Below are 10,741 nucleotides of genomic sequence, written 5' to 3' on the forward strand. Positions count from 1 at the left end.
AGTCTTGCCCTATTGGAATCATGGTGGTCCATGCCAGAGAATAATCTGGTGTCTTGCAATGATGATTCCCCCCTACCCCTCCTCTAACTTAACTTCTCCCCCAATATTCTTCTATGCATGCTAGTACTCTCTATGTTCCTTCTCAGTTTTCAGTGTCATGTTCTGTAAGAAGAGTGATGGAGATAGTGAGTGACATTGCAATCACACACATGCTGAAGTATTGCTACTAGTTGCATTCATCTCATTCTCCAGCCTTTTGCTTCTCTCTATGCCTTCTTCTCATAAGGGGGCATAAGTAGCCACATGTGCTTCTTGCCCTTTTCGTTTTGTCCTCTATCTATTTATTTTTAAAAATGAGCATCTTATTTGTTTTAAATTTTTTGAACCCTTTTCTTTTTCTATTTTTTATCCCCATCGCATGTTGTGATTCGATTATTGTCGTTTTGGACTTTTTTAAGTCAGTTGTACAGAGGAAAGTAGTTTGGGAATTGGTTCACCCTTTTTTTTTCTCATGCAGTAATTATTGCTCCTTACTATATATTTTAATACAAATTCTTTTTTTTTTTTTTGAGACTTCATGAAATAATGGAACTCAGTATTACTTTTAGCAAATTCACAACAAATCAGACACAATTACTCAACCAACTTTTTAACCCATATCATTTTTTTAGTGTATAAGATAGATAAATGATACTCAAATAAAATAAATTATTTTCCAAGCTAGTTAAATACGATATCTTTATTTTTGATAAATACTTCACATATTGAGCTAGGCAAGGACTTTCCTCCTACCACTCCAAATTGTGGAGTAATCAATTTGCATTCTTGATTTCATTACTCTGATAATCAATGCGTACGTTAATGAATATTGCCTTAAAATCATTTAAGTGAAATTAATTTTTGTTTTGCGTGTCTACTTTGAATTGGAATTGGTGTGATTTATATTTGAAACAGAAATGACTTTTCAAAGTCAAAATACTGCCTATTGAATTTGTGAGTAAAATTGTTTTTTTTTTACTAATGTATAAAAAAGTTACTCCTACTTTTCAGTTTTTATTTTCAAATATATTTAATGCAACAAATTAATGATGATAAAATATTCTTGTTGATGCACAATATTAATAAAGGGGCTTGTGCTTGTATGTTGACCAAAAAACCTATTATGCTCAACGTCCATTAAAAGCTGGTGAGGGTTTATCACATACAAAATTGCATAATAATGCTACTTTTTAATAGCATGTACCGATTAAAACTTATCTTTTACACGTTATAAATACCCAAATATACAATTTTTTAATATAAGAACTAAAACTTAAAATAGAGAAACTATAAAATTCAAGTGAATAGTTAACCTTCTATCTAATTTATCTAATATTTTTTTGTTCCATTATAATTTTCATCTTAACTTATTTTACATAGATCAAGAAAAAAATAATAAATAAATAAATGAGAATAATAATTTTATAAAATTAATCTTATATTATCATTAATTCATAGATTTTGTTATTCATAATTAATTTTATAAAGAATATAAATGAAAAAAAATAATCAATGTTACATTAAAAAAACTAAAATAATAATTATTTTTAAGATAATTTTTTCCTTACACAATAATTATAATGAAAGTGAGGAGTTATAAATAACCTTATGGCAAGCTTTCACTAATGAATATCAAGTTTGAGTTGAGTGGGTCACTTACTTCAAACTGAGGAAGCAAACAAGACTTTTTGGCAACTTTCCTACACAACATTAATTTTAATTAAAAAATTAAACTGCTCAAGAGTCAAGACTAATTAAACATTTTGGATAGAGAAACTATCCATCCCCCTTTTCACCGTCTTTCCCGTTTCTTGTCCCGCGTAGCTCCACGATCCTCACCCAATCGTTTTATGTTGCTAATATATACGTAAGCAGTGATGATAGAAGATCTCAAGCTGACGCAACCAGGTTTAAATTGCTCTAACAAAGGTGTTCATGTTAAATTACGACATATCTTAGCAAATTCGAAACAAAAATCTGTAAAGGCCAAGGGTTTGCTTGGAGGAATTACCCATTTTCAAATTTAATTTTTAAAATAAAATGTATATTTTAATCATTTTTTAAATAATTTAACTCAAATTTGAACGAAAAAAGTTTTTTTTCTTCAAATTTTAGTTGAAAATTAACGATTCTTTTTTTTTTTATTTCTTTTAAAAAAACTCACATTCTATTATTTGTTGTTACCACTTCCACTAGCTCAGCTCAATAGCTCTACCACTATCATTAATTACCGGCACTATTAACACCTAGATTGTACGTCTTCAATACTACCTTTAATTACATCCATTACCATTAGGGACGGAACTAAGAAAATATATTACGTGGGCAGAAATTTAACTAAGATAAAGAAAATCAACAATGATTAATTTTAGTTTAAATATTTTTTTAGTTTAATAATAATATATTGTAATTCAATTATAAATTACTATTGACATGACTTTTGAAATTAATAAGAAAAAAATCAATAAGATAATTCAAATAAGCATGAAGGCAGTGCTATTAATTCAAATAGTCATTAAGGGATAAACCTCAATCCTAGAAAAGAAGGATTTTATTTACACATAAACATGGTAGAGCTCAATCCAAAAGAAAATAAAGAAAGAAAAGAAGTCAAACCAGGAAGGAATAGATAGAGAGTAACAATCTTCAATCCTAAGCTGTAACGAAAAATAAGATTTGGAATCCCTTAATACTCCTAACGGAGTCGATCTATTTAAAGTCCGTGCGTAATATGGATCCAAAATCAACTAAAAACAAAGCTTATAAATTAAATTTTTCCAAATTAGAAGTTATATATAGCTGCCTATATATACTACTCCACGAATGCCTATATCTTAATCTTAAGGCTAAAATATGTTTTTATCTTAAATAAATATTTAAATTTTATATTTTTTTATTTATATTAAGTACCAGATAAAATAATAAATTTATTTTTGAATTATGATAATTTTTTTAGTCTTTATAAATTAATAAATTTTGTATTTTTTTCCCGATAAAAGAATTTATTTGTTATTAATTTTTTTAAAAAAATTAATAACAAATGAAAAAAATTATCAAAAACAAATATAAAATTCATTAATTTATAATAAATTAAAAAAAATTTAATGAACAAAAACAAAATTATTATTTTATTAGGAAGTGAAAATAAAAAAAATTATTAAAAAATAAACACAGGTTCAAGTATTTATTAGAAATATATATGGATATATTTTAACTTAATCTTAAATAGTCCCCAGGACAGTGGCGTGTGCGGGGGAAATTGCCCAGGATTATTTTTTTCTTATTTGTAACTGTAATATTTTTTTTTGGCACCATAAAAATTTAGACATTGCACCACAAGAAAAAAAAAGAGAGAGAATAACTTTGAAAAATCCAAATAGAGAATGCATTAACACATGTGCACTTGTGCCTAAAGCCCAAATAGACATTCAATAAAAGAATTGTATCCCAAACAGTGTAGACAACATTCTTAAGGATGATGCATTTATTATAGGTTAAATAGCTACTTTTGTTTTTTAATGTGTAATTTACTTGATAAATGCATCAGTAAAAGATGAAAATAAAATTTAGTTCTTAAAAATATAAAAGTGCGACAAATATATTCGACGGTTAACTTCTGTCCGTCACCGTTTATAAAATAGCTTACGTGGCATAAAGGAAAAATTTGTCATTGAAATGATGATTAACGTGGTCATCTCTAATTGGCAACATAGGGACATGTTTTTCATAATATTTTTTTATTTTTCATGTTCCCACTCCAGTTGACCAATGCATTCCTAGAAGATGAAAATATAAAATTTAGTCCCCGAAAGTATAAAAAGTGAGACAAATATATCTGAACGTTAATAATAGATTGTGAGTAATTATTATAATTTTGAAAAATTTACAATGACTACGACAAAATTTTCGGAGAACTATATCACATCGGTAAGTGTTTGTTTCCGTTATATAATTTTTAAGTTTCATCAACGGTTGAGACATGCATAAAATATATACCAATAGAAGTGAATTTTTATTGCTTTGGCGAATTCTTCTTACTTTTCTTCAATCACAAAAAAAAAAATCAATCATTTGGTTGTTAACTCTTAAATAAATGTTATCAACATAGAAAATAAGGATTTTTTTTTACTGTAAAACAATGAGAAAATCATTATTTCTATTTAATCAAACACTATTTATTTAATTGTTTTTTTTTATAAATTTTTCATAATAAAATATGAATGTCTATTAGTATATGCAGTGACATCAAATTACAAATTATAATAAAATATTGTTGATTTTTTTTAAATCATATACAATTATTTTTTATTGACTGATCATTTAAAAAATTATAACCTTAAAAAAAATTATTTCAAAGGAGGTAAGTGTTTTTTACAAATTAAAAGTGTCATTGCAATTACAATTTTCCCTAAAAATTATTCATGGATCTAATTTAACTATAATGTTTTACAATAAGCATTTTTTTTTACTTGAACCTTTTATCAAGCACCAGAGTATAAAAAAATTATTTATAGTTTATAAAATGAGTATTCTTTTTTCTTCTAGACTCAATTTAATTTACAAGTTTATTAAAAAAAATTGTCACAATCATTATATTTTTTTTTTCAAATTATAATAATTAATCACAATCTACTATTAACGTTTGGATATATTTGTCGCACTTTTTACACTTTTGGAGACTAAATTTTGTATTTACATTTTTTAGAAACACATTTGTCAGCGGAATGGGAAGACGAAAAGTCAAAAAAATATTATATGATAAATATGTCCCTATGCTAACAATTAGAGATGACTACGTTGACAATCATTTCAGTGACAAATTTGTCTCTATATGTCACGTAGATTATTTTATTAACGGTGATGGACGAAAGTTAACGGCCGGATATATTTATGACACTTTTTACCCTTTCAGGGTCTAAATTTTGTATTTTTCATCTTTCAAGGATACAATTGTCAACGAATTACACATTCAGCAACAAAAGTGGTTATTTACCCTTTATTATATAAGAAAGATCAAAGTGTAAAGTGAAAAGTTTTAAATTTTCTTCTCTTTCAAGTTGAGATATTTATCAAGTGATTGAAAAATAACTTTAAGAGTTAAACAATAGATATATTAAAATAAATATTGAATTGTTTGTTTGTGTAGCAAGCTTGAGTATAAGAAATTCATTTTTTTGCATTTAATGATAACGAAAAGTTAATTTGTTTGATTAAGTTTTATCTATTATAATGTTTTTATGTGAAATTTGTGGGTCTTGAAAATTAACTTGAAATTTTTATTAGAGATATTCAGTCTAATGATTATTTTTTAAAAATAAATGAGATTATGAATCTTTCTCAAATGTTGACAAAACAAAAAAATATTACTTATTTGATGATATACTTTGCTTGTGATATTAGCTTTAATTTTGCTAGTAACAATTGCAATAGTAAAAAAATGTTTCTCTAGCGTAAATCTTGAGAAGAATAAAATACACAATCACATGATAGATGAGTGGTTGAGTGATTGTTTGGATATATATAATGAGAGATATTTTTGATAATATTGACAATAAAAACATTTTTAAAGAATAAAAATGCATTAAATGACAATTATAATTTATAGAACTTTCAATATTTTAGATTTTTTTCATGATATTATATTTTTGATAAAAGTTTATGATATTTTAATTTTATAAAAATATTATAAAATATTTCTTGTTCCACTGAAAAGTTCTGAATTTGCGGTTGGTCCTAGACATTACTGATGGACTGCCTTTTTTTTTAAGAACTAATTACCGACTGTCTTAGTATAAAACCGATTTCTAATTCAAGACTTTGCTTATGATTTCATCTGAAGCCGTCTCAGACATCAAGATCAAAGACATTATCTTTGTCAGCCCCCCACCAACCCGGAATGCTTTTTGTAACCCCACTTGTACCCCACTTCATATACTTCAACCATACATGGGTGCATCTTTTCCTAAAAGCTGTTTTTTCCTTAGGGAAAGTATTCCTAATATAAATTAAAGTGGCAGCTCTTAGAATTACTAGTTCCTTTCGAAATTTTCTTTCATTAGATATGGTTAATCTTACAAGAATGAAATTTAGTAAAAGATTGATTAATAAATGAGTAGATAAAATATCATGGTATGTCGGATGGGATGTTTATGTCTAATGTTTCAAAACATATAGCAGGCATCTAGCTAGAGTCTAGCTAGACAACACTTCCTGGATGTTAAAAGCTGAATCAGTACTACTCAAGTGAGGATGGGTTCATCATAATAATTTTCACAGTGTATTCGTTTTTTAATTAAACGATTTAGGTTGTTAAAAACCTCAATTTTATATTAACTATTTTACATTTATTTTCATTTTTAAATATGCTTTTTAAAATTGATTTTATAGCATATTATAAAAACCATTTTTTTATTATCTTGATTGATGTGAAAATAAACTTCAAATATTTCTTATTGAACAAAATATTATAATCATGATCATAATTTTCATATTTAAATTTGTTTATAGTATTCATAATATATGAATTAGTAATATTAGAATGCACTATTGACGTGCTTATATTAAGTAGTTAAGGAAATATAAAATAACATATTTATTATATTTATTACATAGACATCAAAATTAAATTTTTGCAATGAATAATTTTAACACAAAAAGATTTTATAAAATTTATTTTGGTAAAGTTTAGTTAAATATTTATATTCAAATAGTTTTGATTCACATTATTTACGATTAAAATTATAAATAATTATAATTGTTAGTAAAAGATTGTTAACATATATAGGGTGGGATTGTATGGACTTTAACATGTTTATTAACATTTCTCTAAAAAAAAAAATCATTTTGGTTCTATTAATTGTCTGAAATCCTCATTAATTAATTTCTTCATTAGGATATATAGTGGCGGGTGTGTCAATAGCCATATTGCCTTTTAGGGCCTACATGGTGACAAGGGAATGTGTTGTTGTAACCATTGAAGAGAAGAGCGAGAGAATTCACAAAAAAAAAATAAAAAATGGAAGAGCTAGAGTCTAGAGATCCTTCTTCCGTGGTCGACTTAATTAAGAGGTGGCACAAATCAGATTTTTTATTTATTTATTTATTTATATGTGTTCTCTTCCATAAATGAGATCGATGATGTAGTTAATCATGGTGCAGCATAGTAGACCAAAGATGACAGCAAAAAGATCTTTGTCAAGAGTAGTGAAAGGTGGCTCCGTGGCAAAAATTGAAAGATATCACTCAGATACCATGTTACAAAACATTGCTCAAAAGTGAGAATTGAGAAAAAAAAGTGAAATTCAGTAGAATGGATAGACGGCCAACTAGTTATATATATATATATATATATATATATATATATATATATATATATATATATATATATATATATATATATATATATAGTAAATAAATATCAGCAACTAGTAACAAATCTCCAACTAAACTATATATCTAATATTTGATTTGAATCGATGATGGTCATGATCGAGTGGTAACAAATAAAAGGAATTCACTAACACTTAATTACAAGAAAAAAAAGAGTATGAGACTGACACACTAAAATGTAACCTGATTTTATTTTATTTTATTTTTGGAAGTCTTTCTAATTGAAGACAAGATTTTATTGCATGTCCTTTCTACAGCAATGAATTCATTAATTAGTTGAACCGAGAGCTTTTCTTACCCTTGCAAAATGCAAAATGCAAAGTTCCATATATACTTGGGGATTGTGGGTCATATATTGTGCTTTCTTCCCGTCACTCAATAAGTCTAGCGTTATTATAATTATTTTTCTAAACAATTTAAATCATGTTCACACTTTTTGTATCTATGGCTGCATGAGGCACAGTGGCGCCCATGAGAGAAGTGGAAAAGGTTTCAAAAGCATGATTAACAGCAATATATAACGGCTAGAAATTTGATCAAGAAGAAACTTCTCTGATCTTATTATGCAAGTATATTTAAATTAACACTTCATGTATGGGAAGACAATTTTTAGATAAGTTGTTAACAATTTACATGGCTAAAAATGTTGATTTGAATACATATATAATAGGTTACATTTTTTTTATACATACTATACAAATCCACAATGTCCAACGACAAAAAAAAGAAAAAAGAAAAAAGAGGAGATCATAAATAAATTAAAAAAGAATAAAAAGCTTATTTGATGATATCTGATTGAACACCATCTGGTTGGACTGAGGACAATTTCATATTCAAAGGTTAAAGGTAAAGGTAAGTACAGCACAACAGAAGCACCACGTTAACGTTAATTATGATTACTGCATTCATTCAATTTACGGTTATATGAATGATGGTAATAACTAATTAATACAATGTAGCAATTAATTCATTCATTTTTTTCATTATGGTGGCAATTTTTAGTGGAATGCATAATGTTGTTTCCTTATTTGTTCACTACAGAATCTGCGGAAGCACTATGGCACGTTCCTATACTCTCCTTCTATCACTGTCGTCATTGTATTCTAACAAGGGGTACAAATTTTGAAGACCACGTTTAAAGTGATTCTCGGGCCCGTTTGTGATATGTTATATATCTTCAAATTTAGCAGCGTACACACAAGATCAGGGTTAGTCATTCTTAATAACCTGCATTCATTTTCATAGAACCAACATACATTTCTATTAAAGAAAATTTGAAAGAGTTAATTTTTAACAATAAAGAATTAATTAAGTTTTTTTTTATACTTTATGCCATTTTTAAATTATTATCTAATATTAATTTTTTTCAATTAAGTATTTAAAAAAATTTCAATTTCAATTTCATTTTATTATTTGTCGTTAGTCACCTAAATGATGACATGATAAATGGAGTGTCACATCATCACACTTAATCACCAACATGTAATTGATTGAGTGTGATGACGTGATACTCCATCTATCATGTCATTACTTAACGGAATGAAATTAACGACAGTTAATAAGTTGAAACATAAAATTTTTTTAGATAGGTATTTTACAAAAAATTAATTTTTAGGTAGTAATTTGAAAATGACCTATTGTTTAGATATAAAAAACTTATTTAAACCATATATAATTAGTTTTTTGCGGTCTATGATCAATGTACACATGTAGTATGTTATGTATTTCCTCACTTTTTTTTTCACTATTCGGACTCAAAATATATATCTCACCATTTGATCTTGTTAATTCTCTTTTAGCTTTGTCCATATTATTAAATGTACGCATCTTAACTCTTTAATTTCACCTTTAATATTATCTTATTAATCTAGTTCAGTTGATTAAACATGATAAATTGATAGGCAAGCTATTGTAAATTTCAAACAGTATTTTTTTATTCCTACCAATAAAAAATCTTATTAATTTAATGCATTTCTTATTTTGAATGAGAAATTATCTTTTAAAAAAAATAAGATAAAATTTCTTATATTTTTTGACAAGTTTACAAATATTTGATCAAATAAAAGTGTTTGAGAAACATTTTTTTCTTATGGACTTATAAGATTTACTTTTAAACATAACTTAAATTTACGATTATCATTTTTATTTTTATTTTCAATAAAATAATAAAATTGATCATTTATCTGAAATTAAATTATTTATTTTGACAAAACTCCTCCTTATCATTTGTTAGCTAAAAAATTATTTTTCAGATTGATTTAATTAAGTTTTTCATACCTAAAAAATAGATTGTTTTTAGATTATTATCTAAAAATTCATTTTGTCAAATAACTACCATTACTATAAAAAGCGTTTTCTACATTGGTGAAATGACCACGGTTCCCTAGGAACCATCTTAGTATATTAGGCGGTGACAATTTTGTAAATACGAGATTTTTCAACGAAGACGATTTTAAAGAAAATATCATTCAACGACGGTTTCACGAAGACCGTCTTAAAATGATTGTTATTAGAAGTAAGTGCCCTTTGGTACTCATGGTGCCCATTTGGTACTATGAAATATATATTTCTTTCTTCACTCTTTCAAACACAAATCAAATTCCTAACCCAACTCTCCTTTCATTATCTTCGTTCTCTCAATGCCAATGGAAACTCCAAGCTCCCACTCTTTCTTCGCCCACATCACCTCCAAAGAACTCTTCCGAGGTATTGCACTTGTCTTTCTCAAACTGCACAACATTCATTTTCTTTCGTTGTTTCGCAGTTCAAAAATGACATCGTATGGACGAATTCGTCTTCGACTTCATTCTCTTGGCTTCACCGGCTAGCGAGAAAGAGAATAGGTTGAGTCTTATGGCGTCTTCTGGGACTCCCGCTATCTTCACCATATTGCATATTTCAATATAATTGGCTAGGTGAACATAGGGGTCTTCGTTTGGTAGGCCATGGAAGAGGTTGTCTTGGATGAGCTGAATCAGGGAGTGTGGATATGAAATATTGGCTGCTTGAACATCTGGCCAAACAATACTAGTGAAAAACTGAGGTGTGGAAGAACTGGAATAGTCTTCAAGGGTCACCCTCAGTGGTCTGTCTTCTGCCATGGTAGTTGCCTCAAAGGTAGGCAACATTGGCTTCTCTAAGTTGGTTGCGAACGAAGATGATTCATAGGATAGAATCCTTCTGTCACCTTGGTCAACTGACCCTTCTTGTAGCTCCCTTCTTTTTCTAGTTGCGTTGTTTCTTATACAGGTTGCTTCAATCTCCAAATTCAATGGAGCTAAGTCCTTCGCTGGAGTTTTACCTCGCAAACAAG

Source organism: Glycine soja, chromosome 14, assembly GCF_004193775.1.
Source record: "Glycine soja cultivar W05 chromosome 14, ASM419377v2, whole genome shotgun sequence".
NCBI lineage: Eukaryota > Viridiplantae > Streptophyta > Magnoliopsida > Fabales > Fabaceae > Glycine > Glycine soja.